The sequence below is a fragment of the Xenopus tropicalis genome, chromosome 6, assembly GCF_000004195.4.
Source record: "Xenopus tropicalis strain Nigerian chromosome 6, UCB_Xtro_10.0, whole genome shotgun sequence".
NCBI classification, from domain to species: domain Eukaryota; kingdom Metazoa; phylum Chordata; class Amphibia; order Anura; family Pipidae; genus Xenopus; species Xenopus tropicalis.
The window spans coordinates 7,540,998-7,546,997 of record NC_030682.2 but is presented as its reverse complement, the minus strand read 5'-3'; positions in this window follow the sequence as shown (position 1 = coordinate 7,546,997).

Genomic DNA, 6,000 nt, shown 5'->3' with positions numbered 1-6,000 from the left:
CTCTCACACACACAGACTGCTGCACAACTCTCTCTCACACACACACACACACACAGACTGCTGCCCAACTCTCACACACACACATAGGGAGACTGCTGCACAACTCTCACACACACATAGGGAGACTGCTGCACAACACACTCACACACACACTCTCTCACACACACACATAGGGAGACTGCTGCCCAACTCTCACACACACACATAGGGAGACTGCTGCCCAACTCTCACACACACATAGGGAGACTGCTGCACAACACACTCACACACACACATAGGGAGACTGCTGCACAACACACTCACGCACTCACACAATCACACACACACATAGGGAGACTGCTGCCCAACTCTCACACACACATAGGGAGACTGCTGCCCAACTCTCACACACACATAGGGAGACTGCTGCCCAACTCTCACACACACATAGGGAGACTGCTGCACAACACACTCACACACTCACACACACACATAGGGAGACTGCTGCCCAACTCTCACACACACATAGGGAGACTGCTGCACAACACACTCACACACTCACACACACACATAGGGAGACTGCTGCCCAACTCTCACACACACATAGGGAGACTGCTGCACAACACACTCACGCACTCACACACACACATAGGGAGACTGCTGCCCAACTCTCACACACACATAGGGAGACTGCTGCACAACACACTCACGCACTCACACACACACACACATAGGGAGACTGCTGCACAACACACTCACGGACTCACACAATCACACACACACATAGGGAGACTGCTGCACAACTCTCACACACAGAGACTGCTGCACAACTCTCTCACACACAGAGACTGCTGCACAACTCTCTCACACACAGAGACTGCTGCACAACTCTCACCCTGCACTTTGGGTGCATTAAAGAAGGTTTTATCATGGGTTAACTGTGAAAATATTTTTAACTGCAGCAAAACTAATTATATTAAAGGGCAACTCCACCCAAGACAGTTATTTTTTTCCATTATGAAAGAAGGTGTCATCCTTAGCAACTTCCCCATATACATTCATTGCACATTTTCCATATATTAACTTGTACTATGTTATGGAATGGCTACTTCTAACAAACTTTTCAACTGCCCGTGAGTTTTGGCATGGTTGCTGGGGTAATTTGGACCCTAGCAACACAGATTGCTGAAACTACAAACTGGACAGCTGCTGAATAAAAAAAGCGAAATAACTCAAAAACAGCAAATAGTACAAAACTACACATTTAAATCAAACTAAAAGATATTTTAAAGGTGAACAAACCCTTTAAAGTTATTTCTAAATGTAATCGCATCTTCATGAAAAAAATGGTTTTCGGTGGAGATCCCTTTTCATTTTGTCTGTGCATGTTTGTGCCAGGCTTAAGTTTGCCTTTATGAGGGGTATTCCGGAAAAGGGGTCTTTCCATAGCTTGGATCTCCATACCTTAAGTCTACTAAAGAATCAATAAAACATTAATTAAACCCTATGGGATTGTTTTGCATCCAATAAGGGGTAATTATATCTTAGTTGGGATCAAGTACAGGTACTGCTTTATTATTACAGAGAAAAGGGAATCATTTAACCATTAAATAAACCCAATAGGGCTGTTCTGCCCCAATAAGGGGTAATTATATCTTAGTTGGGATCAAGTCCAGGTACTGTTTTATTATTACAGAGAAAAGGGAATCATTTAACCATTAAATAAACCCAATAGGGCTGTTCTGCCCCCAATAAGGGGTAATTATATCTTAGTTGGGATCAAGTACAGGTACTGTTTTATTATTACAGAGAAAAGGGAATCATTTAACCATGAAATAAACCCAATAGGGCTGTTCTGCCCCCAATAAGGGGTAATTATATCTTAGTTGGGATCAAGTACAGGTACTGTTTTATTATTACAGAGAAAAGGGAATCATTTAACCATGAAATAAACCCAATAGGGCTGTTCTGCCCCCAATAAGGGGTAATTATATCTTAGTTGGGATCAAGTACAGGTACTGCTTTATTATTACAGAGAAAAGGGAATCATTTAACCATGAAATAAACCCAATAGGGCTGTTCTGCCCCAATAAGGGGTAATTATATCTTAGTTGGGATCAAGTCCAGGTACTGTTTTATTATTACAGAGAAAAGGGAATCATTTAACCATTAAATAAACCCAATAGGGCTGTTCTGCCCCCAATAAGGGGTAATTATATCTTAGTTGGGATCAAGTACAGGTACTGTTTTATTATTACAGAGAAAAGGGAATCATTTAACCATGAAATAAACCCAATAGGGCTGTTCTGCCCCAATAAGGGGTAATTATATCTTAGTTGGGATCAAGTACAGGTACTGTTTTATTATTACAGAGAAAAGGGAATCATTTAACCATTAAATAAACCCAATAAGGCTGTTCTGCCCCAATAAGGGGTAATTATATCTTAATTGGGATCAAGTACAGCTACTGTTTTATTATTACAGAGAAAAGGGAATCATTTAACCATTAAATAAACCCAATAGGGGTGTTCTGCCCCCAATAAGGGGTAATTATATCTTAGTTGGGATCAAGTACAGGTACTGTTTTATTATTACAGAGAAAAGGGAATCATTTAACCATTAAATAAACCCAATAGGGCTGTTCTGCCCCCAATAAGGGGTAATTATATCTTAGTTGGGATCAAGTACAGGTACTGTTTTATTATTACAGAGAAAAGGGAATCATTTAACCATTAAATAAACCCAATAGGGCTGTTCTGCCCCAATAAGGGGTAATTATATCTTAGTTCGGATCAAGTACAGGTACTGTTTTATTATTACAGAGAAAAGGGAATCATTTAACCATTAAATAAACCCAATAGGGCTGTTCTGCCCCCAATAAGGGGTAATTATATCTTAGTTGGGATCAAGTACAGGTACTGTTTTATTATTACAGAGAAAAGGGAATCATTTAACCATTAAATAAACCCAATAGGGCTGTTCTGCCCCCAATAAGGGGTAATTATATCTTAGTTGGGATCAAGTACAGGTACTGTTTTATTATTACAGAGAAAAGGGAATCATTTAACCATTAAATAAACCCAATAGGGCTGTTCTGCCCCCAATAAGGGGTAATTATATCTTAGTTGGGATCAAGTACAGGTACTGTTTTATTATTACAGAGAAAAGAGAATCATTTAACCATTAAATAAACCCAATAGGGCTGTTCTGCCCCAATAAGGGGTAATAATATCTTAGTTGGGATCAAGTACAGGTACTGTTTTATTATTACAGAGAAAAGAGAATCATTTAACCATGAAATAAACCCAATAGGGCTGTTCTGCCCCAATAAGGGGTAATTATATCTTAGTTGGGATCAAGTACAGGTACTGTTTTATTATTACAGAGAAAAGGGAATCATTTAACCATTAAATAAACCCAATAGGGCTGTTCTGCCCCCAATAAGGGGTAATTATATCTTAGTTGGGATCAAGTACAGGTACTGTTTTATTATTACAGAGAAAAGGGAATCATTTAACCATTAAATAAACCCAATAGGGCTGTTCTGCCCCAATAAGGGGTAATAATATCTTAGTTGGGATCAAGTATAGGTACTATTTTATTATTACACGGCCTTTTTCAAAGTGATTAACCGCACACAGGAACCCACTGATAAACCCAAACTGGCACCAAAATTAGGCTGATGGCGTCACTATGTTAGTAGCCAGTCCACACCCACATTAGTGTACATATAAATAAACAACATTACAAAACCAAAATGTGATTACTTATACCAGAAAGACAAAACGGACTGAACGAGCTTGTATCCTACTCTTCTTTCTATCTATAACGACTACATGATTATTTAAACTGCTGATCAGGGTCTAGTACTGCCATTAAGATATATAACCTACATTGCTTTGTGGCTCATTTATAGATGAAGCCCTTTATAGTGAGAAACGACATAGTATTGAAACCAATGTTGTGTATGTATTACTGTGTATTACTGTGTATTACTGTGTATCACTGTGTATTACTGTGTGTTACTGTGTATTACTGTGTATTACTGTGTATTACTGTGTATTACTGTGTGTTACTGTGTATTAGTGCGTATTACTGTGTGTTACTGTGTATTACTGCGTATTACTGTGTGTTACTGTGTATTACTGTGTATTACTGTGTATTACTGCGTATTACTGTGTATTAGTGCGTATTACTGTGTGTTACTGTGTATTACTGCGTATTACTGTGTGTTACTGTGTATTACTGTGTATTACTGTGTATTACTGTGTATTACTGTGTATTACTGCGTATTACTGTGTATTAGTGCGTATTACTGTGTGTTACTGTGTATTACTGCGTATTACTGTGTGTTACTGTGTATTACTGCGTATTACTGTGTGTTACTGTGTATTACTGCGTATTACTGTGTATTACTGTGTATTACTGCGTATTACTGTGTATTACTGCGTATTACTGTGTGTTACTGCGTATTACTGTGTGTTACTGTGTATTACGGTGATTTCCCTCTGCTCCAGCCTTCAAAGACTTGACGTAAGTATTTCAGAGCAAACACTGAGCTTTTATAACAGTAACCGTTTATTTGTTACGCGTTGCCACAATCCAGTGAAGTGAAGCTGCTGTAACTTACTAAATGAAAAATATAATACCTTTGACTTTGCTTGAATTAAGCGTTGTGTTCTACATGTACTTCTGATAAATATTACTTTTACTTTACTGTTCTCCCCCTTTGTTTCTTTTCCTTTTTTATACTGAGTTTACGCGCTTTGTTGTTCTACTCGCTTTGTTGTTCTACTCGCTTTGTTTTTCTGCTGGCTTCTCTCTCTACCACATCCTGTGCTGCACTCAGCGGCCGTATATAAGTGCATCAAATCTAGAGCGCTATAATAGGAGTTCTTAATTATAAGCCCCCATCTCACCTTCCTTGTGACCAGTGTCGGACTGGCCCACAGGGATACCAGGAAAACTCCCGGTGGGCCCAAGTGTCAGTGGACCCTCCTGATTCTAACAGTTTGGCCTAAAGGTGGCCATACACGCTAAGATCCACTCACTTGGCGAGGTCACCAAGCGAGTGGATCTTCTCCCAATATCCCCACCTACGGGTTTGGCCCTGGGGTTTAGGTGCAGTCGGTTTGGGGACCGCATCAACGAGCCCATGCGGGCCCCAATCCGACTAAATTTTTAAACCTGCCCAATCAATATCTGGCGGATTTCAGGCCAGATATCGGTCAGGCAGGCCCATCCTTAGTGCCCATACACGGGCCGATAAGCTGCAGAGTCAGTCTAAGGGACGGATATCGGACGGATACCTTAAGTTTGGGAACACAGAGACTAAATATGAAAAAGAAAAGATTATAGCATGTTGAGTGAGAAGCAAATGAAAAATAGTTTGGAGAGTGGCCTTATGGTTTAGGATTTTCTGGTGGGCCCCTGGTATCCCAGTCCGACACTGCTTGTGACCATTTATTCTCAATACTCTGAATTATTAGTTGTGACATTACGGCGCAATAAAAAATGGGATGCGAGTCACGGTGCAATGGGGATCACCTTATATCCCTTGTGAACCGATAATCTCCTCTTATTGTCCAGCTATTCCCTCCTCTATACCTGGGGTCCCCAACCACCGGTGCCAGGCCGTGGGCTGTGCTGAACCTGGCCGCTCCCAGTTACCTGTGATCCCAACTCCCTGATGTGTTACACAGCCATGACAACAGCTATGCCAAGCCCAGGATGATTTCTACTGATCATAAAGGACTTTATTAAGCTGTATGTAATAATAATACTAATAATAAAGTGCATAATATAAAATGTAAAATTACCTTTACATTATATATATAATAATTAAATTACATACTATGCACTAGTTGTGCCACCCCTCGTTTCACTTTTTTCTTTTCTTTTTGTCCTCCTTACTCCAGTTTAATTGTCTTTCTGGTATTAGTAATCACATTTTGGTTTTGTAATGTTGTTTATTTATATGTACACTAATGTGGGGGTGGACTGGCCACTAACATAGTGACG